General features: G+C 41.4%; 1 protein-coding gene across 1 annotated transcript in view; it reads left to right on the top strand.

Moving 5' to 3' along the window:
* xpr1a (xenotropic and polytropic retrovirus receptor 1a) overlaps positions 1 to 14,180 on the top strand; it is a 67,555-nt gene that overhangs the window by 29,092 nt on the left and 24,283 nt on the right. The gene's annotated exons all lie outside the window — the stretch shown is intronic.

Here is a 14,180-nt window from a genome sequence, read left to right as displayed (position 1 = left end):
TCCACCCATCCTCCCATCCTCCCATCAACCTCCCTCTTCATCTCCCATCCTCCAACCACAGCTACAGGCTCTTTCATCTGTTTCACGGGGGGTGGAGGATGTGTGTGTGTGTGGGGGGGGTCTCTGTGTATGTCTGAGTGGGTGCATTCGTGTAGTATGTGTGTCTGTGTGTGTTTGTGGGTTGTGCCGACACAGGTGAACAACAGCAGATTTCATTCCCCACATTTGACCTTTACCCTTTAGTGTTGATGTCATTCATTGTGTGACTGGCCCATTATGTTTGCATTGGACTCTGAACACTGAAGATGGGACGATGCTGCTGCTATTACCGGGCATATGTAGGACTCTGCGATTTGATGATATATAATGTTGCATATTACTGGATATGCATAACTCCAACCTTTTCCTGACCATGTAAATTGGGGTCATGTTTTTTGCAGACTTAAGTTCCATTATCTCCCTCTATATGTGTGTTATGGACAAAAGCCCTTGGCAACGTCTGATTCTGGGGTTTGTTTTGAGCACTGAACTGAACCTTTGTGTCTCTCCTCCGTAGATTCTCTCTGTACTTTTTGACATGATTGTTGCATAGGTACTACAATATGTTTGTGGGTGTTTTGAGTCTGTTATGGGGACCTGTCTGTGGCAAGACGTGCCAAGTACGGATTTCTGGTTCATGTTAGACTTTTTATACCCAAACGACATGAGTAGCCCCTCTTTTAGGAACAAGCTCCTTGTTTTTTCTTAGCTGGACAGAGTTATTGTCCTATCCTGTTCTGTTCTGCTCTCCTCCATGTTTGTTTTTGTTTTCTTGTGCCTGAATAAATGTAAAACATCATCCTAACATTGCCGTAAAGGGTGGGATTTGTGGCACAACAAAGTGAAGAATAAAGATTATGTTAACATTAGATTTATTCCTTTAAATCCTCATATCACTTATACCCAGTCCATGCGTGTAGATGACTCCAATCAGTTATGCCCCCGGTGTCCTTCAACCTGCCATTAGAGTGACATTAGAATACTAATAGACACAATATCAGCCGCAGAGGTCCCAGTTGATGAAGGTCACCATAGACAGGACACAGCAGGAGTTTGAGATCTGTCACCAAACATTTGCATTGTAAGCAGTGTTTCTTTCAAGATGGATGGTGTTGGTTCTGCTGAAATGATCAGTTGATAATATTGTTGATTTAGATTTATTGTGCTTAGTCCTGAGATACAAAGTCCATGTAAGTGTAAGTTATTTAGTCGACCACAGTTGACTACATATATATTGTTGACTATTTTTAATCTGGACAAAAAAATTGCATTTCAGGCAAATTTTTGCCATCTGTTTACATCTAAGATTTCCTCCAACTGAAAGTCAAACTTCTGCAACAGCAAGTTCATGAGACAAAAAAAAAAAAACCTTCGCTGTCAAAAAGAAACCCTCATAAGCCCTGATATAAATCTTGTACTCCTGAAAAGTTCTGTCAGCACAACACAGACTTTTTCCTCTAGGCTTGCGTTATAAATGAAGTGAGTTCAAATAAAACCTGTTCTGTAGCTGTCATGTACCTTTACCTTCACTGTATGTTATTCAATCTTCTGCAGACATAGTGTTTAAGTGCTTATCCCGGCTCAGTCTAGTGCGGGTGTCAGTGTGTTTATATGGTTCATGGTTGTTCTGCTGATGTGAAGGAAAATTTTAGTGCACAAGAAGAGAATTGTAAAGCCCAGATATTTTTGAAAACCTCATTTTTTGGCAACAAGAATTATAGAAAGATTCTGGTTAGGCTTTTAATTAAATTTTTTTAGACTTGTCTTTTTTCATCAACAGTAATCCACTTTGACAGTTTTACCACTAGATGAATAATTGATTATTTGACTGACTGAAAAATATATTTCCAATTTTGATCAGGATAGATTTGAGTAATTTATCAAACAAAAAAGAAATCAAAGCATTGTGTGGTTGTTCCTATTCAAATATGAGAATGTCCTGCATTCATATGGTTCATAAACTAATCTATTTATTTAAAAAAAACAATAATCAATATCGAAAATTCACAGCAAGCCTGATTGCTTTCTTGTTGGGTCCAAGAATCGACATCTATCAGTCCTTCCACTGAATGAATGGAACTCTGCTCTTTTGCCTTCTTGCGTTTATGGGTGTAATTAGATGTGAAATGGACCAACAGATTTCCTTGTTAAGGATTTTCCAGCAGGACAAACTGGACGTAATAGAATTCTTTAGATAGACATCCAGCTGTATCCATGGTAATCCAATGAGGCCGCAGCAGTCATTACCAGGCCCATCCTCCCAGGAATGCACCTCGGCATACATTGTACCGTACACAATAACACACACACACACACACACAGCCTCATTAAGAATTACAGAGGAGGGGCCAAACCTTCCTCCATCATGAGCTGAACAGAGGAATAAGACGAGAGGTGGATGGAGACAGAAAATTAAAAAACAAAGCACTTTGGTGATTCGCAGTGATTGCAAATCAAAGGGATGCTTTTAGGGATGCTTTTAATTTGTGTAGATGCTTGATTTCATAGAGAAAAGCTTATGCAGAGTTCAGAGGTCATTTAACAGATAATGACAGTCCTATACTCGGCTCCATCTCAGCATTGTGTCACCCCCTCTCTCAACAGACGCCTTGTTTGTCACTCGCTCTGTTTTCTGGCCTCAGTCTATCTCCTGCTGGCCCCGAGGCCAAAGTCCACTCAGCTGTAATCTTTCCTCTTTAGCCTGCCAGCCCACACAGGACCTTTGCACTGTCACTGCTCCTGTTGATACTCAGGAAGCAGTCCATGAGGGTTCAGATAGTCACACAGGCAGCTGTTAAGTAGGAGATTTACATATGTGGTGGTGTGGAGACGTAATAATATTCAGACTGATCGAGCGCTCGTGTAAAGATCCGAGTGATTATTGCCTGAAATCTGTGTTTGCCTGAAGCAGCACACCAGCAGCCTGCTTAACCTGATGACTGTTTCCTTTAAAGCTGTGACACTGGAGCTCTGTGTATGAACTTCTGTCAGCGGGAAAATGATTATGGTGCATGACTGTGTGTGTGTGCGTTATTCTGTTAGTATGTGTTTACATTTGCACATACAGGGATTACATGGCATTTCCCTGGAAGGGGCCTTCACAGTGCTGCTGCTTAAAACACACACAGGAACTCAGAGCTGCAAGTACACACAGGCACATACACAATCACACACTTGATATGAAAAACATGTTTCACAATCGCACACACATCTGATAACATCTGATAAAATTTATTCCAGATGTGACCCTGTGAGCTCACTGTCGCATTTCTCTGTAAAATATGAACAGGTTTTTTACCATGAGCCAGATAATTATTCTGTCTTGTATAAATAACAACAAACTTTCCACCCTTGAGCGTTCTGTCTGACCCAGTTCCCCACTCAGTCTGAACTCATCAGAACTCAACAGAAGAAAAAATTTGTCAGATCATATTTCAATAACTGTAAATTTATTGTAATTAATTGACAAAAAGTGGGTGGATCAGTTTCTAAAATAAATAAATAATAGTAAGTCAATAAAAGGCCAGCAATATTTATGTTTATGTACTTAAAAGCGTCAATACTCATTCATTCACATGCATTCTTAAGTCTGACATGCAGATGTGCCAGATTAAGCCTTGGAGGAAGCTTTCATGTGCAGTCCCTGCAAGTTGATGGTAAATATTAAATATTAAATCAATAACATAAAAAACATGGACAAAGGCAAATAAGAGAGGCACAAAAATACAGAAGATTAGTAAGGCCTTGTTTATAAGTTGTGTGTGTGTGTTTGTGTGTTTAGTACTTTAACTATAGCATTGTGTTAGTCCAGCTCTGTCTCCGTGCAGCTCCACCAGCAGCAGGGTTGGTACCTGTAGATCCAACATGGCCCCTGCTGCCACATCCATCATCATGAAGGTGTTTGTGTTGCACACAGCTCTGCTCTGTGGCATTTTAGGGTCCTTGAAGGACAGTTAAATCCTGGTGTAATGAATAACCCATCAGTTGGACTGGGGCTCCTCGTCCCCGCAAGGACCCTCCCTGTCACATCCATCATCGGCTGGGGGTGCTGCTCGTCACAGTGGGGGGTGATCGCAGAATAGAGTGGGGGTACAGGTGTGTGGGATGGTTTGTCTGAAGGTCCTGGTGCCGTTCGATCGGGGTCACCGACACTGATTAGTGGGTTTAATCCCAACAAGCCTTAACCACGTATTCGTTACTTCTTAAAATGTAAACGTAGGAAGAAGAAGATGGGACGTGGGGGAGAATAAATATGGCAATAGGAATTAAAGTGGGGGTGGGAAATTGGTGAGGTGGGGGTAGAGGGTGAGGTCGCCCTGGTCCAGAGGGGTTTGAGAGACACAAAGAGCTGCAGCTCCCAGAGGACGCTGCTCCATCAGCCCACCCTGCTTTTATTACTGGCCTGATTAAACTCACCCGCCAGCCACTAATGTAGCTGTAATATATGATCCGCCTCTCTCTCTCTCTCTCTCTCTCTCTCTCTCTCTCTCAGGTATTCTTAGATCCATATGGACACTCCCCTCTGTCACATGACTGGCTCACATGGCAACGGAGACAAAGCCTTATTAGCATACTTGATAATTGTTGTTTACTGTTTCTGTCTCCATCCGTACATTTCTGCACTGACTAGATATGCATTGTATGGGTGTATTTTATCCTCATTGAACTACAATGTAGGGAACAAATGAATTCATGTTACACCTTTAATTTATCTTAATTAGGTTTATTGTATAGTCAAGGACATGATTACAGTTATATCAAATAAGATCAGGAGACAGAATCTGTTCTTTCTCTTCCTTATCTGTGACATTTCTTAAAACAGAGTAAGAGCCAGGCGAAGCAGGAAGAAGAAGAGGTTTTCATATATCACACACACACACACATACACGCGCACACACACTCCCAGTGGGGCCTTCAATATAAAAAGGCTTTTCATGTTACTGTGCCAACAAGTGCCTGGAGTGTTGACTCCGCTACGTAAAGGGTTAGTGTCAATCTAAAGGTTAGAATTTCACCGAATCCATGGTCTGTGTGAGGGAAAAGAGACGGTGGGGAAGTGAGTCCTCTCACAGATGTTTCTGACGTGCCTTTGAGCAAGGACATGTATCCATTCCATATGCTTGGAGATTGTAACATCAATATAAATCTGCCCGTATATGTGCAGCACTGCTTATTGTGGAAAATACACATTTTGCAGCTATAGGAGCTGACCTTTTTCATTTTCTGCTCGGCATTGAGGTTAAAAGTCCATATAAACTACAACGCTCTCCTCTGATGTCTTTTAGAAACAGGCATTTAGCTAAATCTGTGTTCTGGGAACCTCGGCCTGCTGTGTTGTTTTATTCGTCCTTTTATCTATCAATGCACTGGTGCTTTTTAGTCTAATTTCACAGTCAGCTGGTGTCGACTGCTCCTTTTCTCTGCTCAGAGATCACAGTATTGATTCCCAGCTGCACAGAAAATAGGGTTGTTGCTTGCCATGCAATACAAAGGTACTGAGTAGGCCTAATCAACACCTATTGATTATTCCGTGCTGACCATTTCCTTCTGGTACGGAGCTTTTTTCTCCACCCTGTCTGCTCTGAATTGTGTGTGTGTGTGTGTGTGTGTTGTTCTGTCGCTGTGTAGATATAAAGCTGTTATGGAACATTTGTCTTAACGCCGGGATAAATTGGGAATAAACGAGTAACAGTGAAGCTGCATTTTATCGAATAATCAGCACAAATGCACTCAATCATGTTGCAATCACAGAGCCAAAACCAGACATGAAGACACACACGCACACATGGACAGAACACCTGCTCATTCGCATGCATGCACACAATCACATAGTGATGTGAAAGCAATTGGCTGCAGCAGAGGAGAGGCCAACTCCCAGAGTTCGGTTGCTAATGGCTACAGGATCCTGGGGAGTGGGGAGAGATGTCGATAATGACAATGTCACTCGCAGCCAACCAGATCTCAAAAATGGGACAAGACGCACACAATTACTGGGATAAAAATGTCTACTGCTGCATTTATAGAGCACACAGGCACCGGCACACACACACACACACAGACACACACACACACACACACCTACACAAATGGAAGAGCAATTTTCCTCCATCAAGGTGGCTGTGTGTTATTATAGACGTCAAAAAGAGCCGTTTTCACTTGAGGTGCAGTGTTTGAATGAAGGATTTTTTCAAGGTCAACTAATATCTTTTTTTTGGTTTTGTGTTAACTCTTATGTCCAGTAAAGCTTTTGTCTGCAGCTTTTATCACATTTACACCATTGCTCATATCGTATATTTTACAATGTCTGCCCTTTTCATTAAGCCTGTTCCTGCAGTGCAATTTACTGGTAAAACTGTTCATTTCCTTATTCTATCCATCAGCGGTGTCAAGTTTATCCAACATGCACGATAAATCGGGTGGCATTTTGTGATTCTTTTCCAGAGATGTTATCGCAATTTAAATTTTCTACATCAAATGGACTGACTGACTGACCAGAGATCTTCTTTGTCTTATGCCATGCTGCATGCTTTCTGTGTAACAGCAGGCCGACCAGATCACAAAGACGCTGATGTAGATGATGTAAGGTCGTGCAAAACCTACAGGACTAAACCCCTGTTCGAATTATGCAATTGTTATTCCAGATCAAAATGAGGAATACTCGTTGTCACCAAGTGAATTGTGCATAAATAGATGATAATAAATCATAAATGACATCTACTGTCACTAAACTATGATTGATTGTGGAATTGTAATTTCAAGCCTTTACATTTACTGTGAAAAAGGCTGTAGCATTACAAAAAAAGTTGATAAATATGTTTTGTACCTTTTTGAAAACGTGATTTCTACAGTTCCCTTCTTGACAGTGCATCACTGTTACATGCAGTGCAATGCAGCTGCAAGCAGGACCCTGATAGATTCATAGTCATGGCCTTGCTATTTTCTGTATAAATGCAGCGAGTCCAGGATGCCGCCCTTTTTCCTTCCACATGATTGCACAGACATCAACAGAACAAGCTCAGTGAAGAGGAAAGATGGGGAGAGGAGGGGAGCAGTGAGGGAGACAGGTGTGAGAGGTGATAATCGTACATTCCTCCTCAAGAGGAGCAGGAGAAGAAGTGAGGAGTGAGGAAGAGGTGGAAAAAATGGACGAAGTGAGAGATCACAGCATCCGGTCCTCCCTCCCTCTGCAGCCGAGCAATCAAATGAGACATCAGCGGCACAGTCGAGCATTTCTGACGCTCTCTTCTCTCCACAGACGGGACGACTAGACTGGATGATTAATATCAATCATGTTTGTGTAACACCGAGAGCAGAACATTAAGCCTATTGTTATCCTAATGAGGCGTGACCATGTAGAGCAGCCCTGACTAATGGGGTTCAGCCGTCAGTAGGTGATGCTGAAAAGAGAATGGAGCTGTCGTGTATCTATTCACAGACGTCACACGATGCAGCTTATTTAGTTTTCTGTGTTTTGATCTCCCAGAGGAGATGTTCAAGATTAAGTTAAAGAGTTCTATGCAATCAGGAGAACGCTGGAGTTGTCACAGCCAGCCGTCTTATCATTTCTTCTTCTTTATGTCTTCACATATGTTTGTAACAGAAGTATCGCATTAAATATAGATTATAGGGCTCACCTAAACTTCATGTTCACAGTATACGACCAGCCTCCCTCCCCTCGTTTCCACTTCCTCTCAGTCCACTGCTCATCATCCCTCCTCTTGCACAACTCCCCAAATTTTTTTTATTAGGTTTTGCTTCATAAAACCTTCATTTCTCCAGCTCAGTGAATCAGTGAATCCTTTTCCAAGAGCAGCCTGGTATGTTGGGTTCCCGAGCTCAGTGCTGCGATATTGTCTGGTTACGGTCGCAGCAGGCCCATATCGTGACGTCCAGTACCAACCTGGTGCCAATTATCTGGGCTTTTCAGGAGCTTCAGAGAAGTTTCTAACGTTAAAGTAGAATTGTATTGAGTCAACAACCCTTGATCCATCAGTGCAGACAGATGTTCAGTAGCTGGGTATAAACACAGATGATTCATTCACTCTTTCACCTTTTTATGGTGCTTGCAAACCGTGACTGAAAGTTACTGTAGTAGAACTGTGGCAAAACCAAAAACACAGTATGATGCAAATACATAATAGACTTATTGGCTATTTATTTTGCTAAATCGTATTGACAGCACTTGAACATTTGTTCCAGGAGATGACTATCAAAGAGGCGCCATAACCTAATCCATAAACACATGGATACTCTTCATGTGTAGGGCACTTGCATGTAGCTTTTGCAGCACACTGGCTCCCCACTGGAAGAAAATGGAAAAACATGACTTAACGTAATCTGTTGATTTTATATCGCGGAAGGAAGTACTATCATAGTCAGTTGTGCATGTGACACATTTACACCGGGAAAGTGTTTCAGATTGTAGATTTGTATGATGGCCTTTTTATAACATGATTCAAGGATTCAAAGACCAAAGACCAAAGAATGTATCGTCCATGTCCTGTGTCACAGCTCAGCAATAAAACAATATTAATAACTATTGCAATATAACTGTCATCAGTAACAATAAATTGTGTTGTTTATCAAGTGTTTGTGATTCTCTGCTCATAAAGAAGAGATTAAAACCTAAACTATCCCTCAGGAGGAAATATTTGGTTTCAACTTAAAATATATATTTTAATATTATAATATATTATAATTTTAAATATGTCCTTTCGTGTGTTTATTTCCAGGGAGTGGCTGTACATGCTCTGTCAGAATTCGGAAATTGTTGGCAATGAGACTAACAAAACAGAGACTTTAATTAAAAGAGATATTGTGTCTTAGCCTTCATGTGCATATTAAAAAATACAACTGAATCCTGTATTTCCTCTCATAGGATTCACATTACAGGCTCCACAGTGACTGTTTCCCCTGGAAGAGCCTCTATGAAATCAGAGCTAATATCTTATCTTAGATTGAGCTTAATTAAAGCTGTGTTCGGGATCTGTATAGTGTGTAAGCGAGCATTCTGGGATATTGATACCTATCCTTTATTGGACTGCTGCCACAGGAGAGAAGTCCGCAGGATCCAAGGTGTTGCAGACTGCATGTAGAAATGTGATATTAACAATAAATATCACATTAAACAGCCGACATTGCCTGGAATGAGAAATATAACACATGCTGATGATCATAATGAAGTTTATTCAGACTAGACAGTGCGGCTCAGACCACGAGCTTAATGTGTTCTTCCTTTTCGTTTGTAATATCCCGACAGCCGACGTTCCTGACAATTATTTGTTTAAATATATACTGGATCTCAAAGAGATTAAAATGTCTGACAAAGTTTGAGAGACGGGACTGATGCTTCAAAGTGCAGGTGGACGTCTCATCTGATGAGATGAGTCAGGCAGATGTTTCACATTGTTATCAATTTGCCTTTTCCCTTCCGTCTCTAAAAGATACAGGGAGCCGGTAAAACTATCCCGATCTTCAAGGCCCTGCGAGAGGTCTGGGCCAAACTTCCCGTCGCTCAGACTGTCACAGATAACACTTCACAGCAGCGGCTTAGTGGAATGAGAAGAAAGGAGAGAGAGAACCGATAAAGACAGAACCAGGGAGAATTGCTCGGGATATAAAATGCCCAAACTGACTTAGCCTTTTTTACAGCCCTCTGAAGAATAAAGAGTGGGAGTAATTAACTTTCCCCTCAGCCCCTCGCATGGTCAATAATACAGCTTTCTGTGGACTTGGTTGTGTGTTTGGAAGAAGCTGTGGCCTATTTCTCAATCTTCGTTCCCTATTCCCATTAAACTTCCTCTCCACTGAACTCCAAATCAAGTCAACAGAATGTGCTGTGTCCTCCCAGATATGTTTGTTGAGGAAATAAATGGGGTTTCAGGAATACAGGAAGTATCTGGGCTGAATAGAAACATGCTGAAAAAGGCTTGGGGAACTGACAGGGCAGATGTGAGTGTCATCACATATTTGTGAGCAGGTCAGTGGACTCTGCTTTTAGTTTTACTGTTTTCCAGGAAAGATTATTGGACAAGATAGTTAGTCTGTAGATTAGAACATCAAACATGACCTACTTCATGTATGTCTCAGAAACTTTGCCTGTTAGTTTCCTTCCATCAGCTCCTTGAATGTAGGCCGTATTTAAAGGTTCACTTAGGTAATTGCTGCACAGGCTGCACAGTGAAACCTTTATATTCAAGCCACATATGGTTGTTTTGATTCAGATAAAAGTCTGTCTCTGGGTAAACAAGCTTTTGTTTTACATTGATGTGAATATATAATATAAAGTGGAAATTCCACTTTAAATTAGTTTTATCAATAACGTTTACATTTACATTGTCTCTGCTACATTCAAATATCAGTAGGACGTGACTGTGACAACGAGGCACCATGAGCAGGACCAGGACCCTGCAACTAAAGCCGGGAGGTTGTTCTCACCTTGTCTGTTTGTTGGTAGGTTTTTAAGCATGATAACACAACAACTTCTTGACCAATTTCCATGATATTTTGTGGAGAGTTGGGGCGTGACCATAGAAACAACCCTTTTTCGGGGCCAATCCCAAACAGGCCATATTAAGGGAGCTGATATCTGAGCGTGTGAATTTTGGTGAAGCTTGATTGCATTTAAGGGGCCTGTTGGGCCTTTGTGGAGGTATGAGCTCTACTCTTGTATTCTAACGAGATTTGTCATCTTATCATCCTCAGTCACATCCACCCAGACTCCAACATCTTGCTCTACACTGTTTAAATGTATCACAGCTTTCCAAGTTGGAAGTCTTGTTAAAATTCTATCTTACTATAATCTCTGCCCATTAAAAACCCATAAAGGTCTAAAAATGCATGCAGAGATGTGTTTTACGTCTGTACACTTCTTTAGAGTTGTTTGGCCCATTTGTTTTCTGCCTTTCCAGCTTTCTGTCTCCATCTCTCCCTTTATCGCTTCGAAATCTATCTCCCCCACCGTCTTCCTTCCTTCTCCCTCCGTGCGAGTTTCTCACTGTGCTCTCCGCTCTCTGTCTGGGTGTTGTGTGTATTTTCCCTCTGGTCCCCAGGATCATCTCACACCCCATCTGGCCTCCTGCTTGTTCTCTTTCCCTCTCATCAAGTATTCACTTGGCTGCAGGTTGTGTACCCATCACATGTGATTCACTCTCTCTGTCTCTCTCTCTTTCAATTTGTTCCACACACACACACACACACACACACGCACATAATAAATTAACACTTGTCAGCTGAATGTGTGATTCTCTCCATCGTATCATTTTCACTACTCTAGGCATGTGTGTTTTATGTTTTTTTGGAGTTGCTTAGCTAGCAGTCTGGCAGTATAAATAGTACACAACAATAGATGAAGAGCTACAGTAGTTCCTCGTCCTGCCTCCGGTTCTCCCGGGCAGCCAGTGAGTCTTTCCCCGTGAGTGTGCATTCTTAATGCTCCCTTGGCCTCGATGAGGGAGACGATTGGTAGAATTAATTGTGGCTGGAGGGCCGAATGGGAATAAGTGAGAAAAAAAAGAAAGAGGCGAGAATGAAGAATGGGGAGGGGGGGTGGATTGGTTGTCTGACTGGTTTTTAGTGCTGTGTTTCCTCCCTTAAAATATGGCACTGGAGGATGCTGGAATTGTTTTTATGCTCTCGCCCTTCCTCTCTCTCTAGATTAATATTAGCCCAGAGTTAAGTCAATCCCATTCTCTTTTATTGCTCAGTTTGTCTTTCTCTTCGTGTGTGATTTACACCTGTGTGCTTGCAGGGAAGTGATAAGCGGAGCTAATACAGCAACAATCATAATGTAATGGCCTCCTCTGCTCCCAAGACAGTAATGCTATCAGGATCATAGTGTATACCCCACAGTGAGGTGTCCTTAGATAAATAGAGCTTATAAATAGGGACATACAATGTGTATGTGTTGGTGTGAGTGCCTGTTTGTGTGTTTGTGTGTGTATATCCTCCCTCTCTCATGGCTTCAATGTACTGCCAGAGGATATCTGAGCTCCTAACACAGAGGAAACCAGACACCAGAGGCTTCCCCTCGTCTCTCCTCAGCACCCGTTCACCTTCCTCGTCTCTCCTAACTCTGATTTTCAGCACAGAACAGATGATACAGCAGTGCATACAGTAATAACAGTGGGCCATTAGTAACCCTGTAACTATTGATTATAGTTCTCGAGTATTCAATCAATTATTCCATCGATTAATCGTTAAAAAAATGTATTTAGCCTGATTACATCTCTTAAGCCTGAACCGAATCTGTTACTCACGTATCATTGATTTAACAGAAATTCAAAACAAAATATTTACTTGCAAAAAACCCTAAAGCAGCTGTGGAGTGAAGGGTGTTGTACAGAGTGGACTCTATGTGTTTGTGTCAGTTGTTGTCCTCTGATTCCATCTCACTGTCAGTAAGTTAGAGGTTGTCAATGAAGGATTTATGTGCTGGTTTTATGGGATCGCGTCAGAACGGCTGGATGGGGATATAAGAAGTTGGGGGTTGGGTGTTTGTGTGTCTATAGTGTGTGTGTGTGTGTGTGTGTTTGCAGGGTTTTGGGGGTTAGAGCAGTCGGGTTCTGGGGAAACCGTCTCATCATTTATTTATACAATCTACAGAAGAAGGGGTTATTGGAGGGAGGGGGCGCTGCCTTCTACGAGCCGCCGTGGGAATACTGCAGGTCAAGAGTTGTTTTTCTAGCTACCAGCACAATTCTTTGTCTGAAAAAGTGAAGTGAATGAATGAACACAACAGACTACAACTGGAGCGACTCGTCTCATAACATGTTGTACCAACGTGGAACTCATGGAACCCCTGGATGTCTCCGTGGTTTTGATTTGGTGCTGAATTAACTGAGGATGAATAGATGGATGAACTGATTAGAATTTGAAAGGTCAAGGGTGAAGAGTCAAGATCACTGTGACCTCTCAAAACGCGTTCTTCTGCCATAATTTAAGAATTCATCTGCTAATTATAAAAAAGCTTTAATACCTTTTGATGAATTTCTTCTGAGTCCTCACTACATGTACATATACTCTACTCTGGATGGACACAGATGTAAACTGCAACTTAACCGGTCAGTGGAGACGACAGGGCAGTAATTCTTCTTTCTTTATCGATTAGCTTTAATTAAATTAGATCCTTGATAGTAGTTACACTTGTATATGCAGTATATTCTTAAGGCAGCCCTGGGATATGTGCCATGTAATTTGCATAGTTTTTAACAAAAAAGTGGTCAATACAGTCCCTGCAGACAAACATGTAGAATTAGCATTTCTTTACATGTACAAAGAAATAAAAATGAGGATTATCTAGCTGCTGCAACCTCTCAGTCCTGCTTTATAAACCTGAGTCAAGTGACAGTTAAAGTGTCAAAAGTACTGGCTGAAGCACACAGTTTAAATATACTCTCAAAAGTACACACACATACACACACACAGGAACCTTCTTTCCTTTCTAACAGCCACTTTCAAATGTCTTCTGCAATGGTGTGCGTGTGTGTGTGTGTGTATGTGTGTGTCCTGGTGTGTTATAATTGTTAAAGTAATGGAGTCAAAGGTAAGTCAATGGCTGAAAGGAGGTCACTCTCAGTAAGAACTTGCTCATCTCAGCAAAACATCTAATATTGGATTTTATTAGACAAACAGTGTTGTTACTTCATAATAAAAAAAACACATCTCAAATGTGTGCTTATTTTATTAGTAGAAGGCAAAACAAATGATATTAAAACTTTTGGATTTGTCATATTTACCAGAATATTCTAATGATAGAACTAATCTGCTGATTTAGGAGAAAACTGAAGTTTTTCTTTTCTCTCACTCTTTTGAATTCACCATTTACCATGAGGTCCAAAGCTCTTGTCTTCCTTCTCCCTTCAGTGAACGCTGTTGGACTCTCTGTGATCATCTACCTAGACAAGAGATAATGAGAACCCCTACTGTGCGGCTGAAAGTGGAGCCGTCAGATTTACATGAACACCGGCACCACAGATTAAATTAAAGATACAGACTGCAGATTTTTGATTCATAATCAGGTTTTATTGCATCCACATTGTTTTCCAGCTCATCTCGAGTTGAGACAATGTAATTATGAGATGGTAATGATGTGGATTTGTGTTAATGCTGGATGAATGTGAGGCGTGTGCTAGGTAGAAGCA

Source organism: Limanda limanda, chromosome 9 (genome assembly GCF_963576545.1).
Source record: "Limanda limanda chromosome 9, fLimLim1.1, whole genome shotgun sequence".
NCBI lineage: Eukaryota > Metazoa > Chordata > Actinopteri > Pleuronectiformes > Pleuronectidae > Limanda > Limanda limanda.
This window is presented reverse-complemented; position numbering and strand designations above follow the sequence as displayed.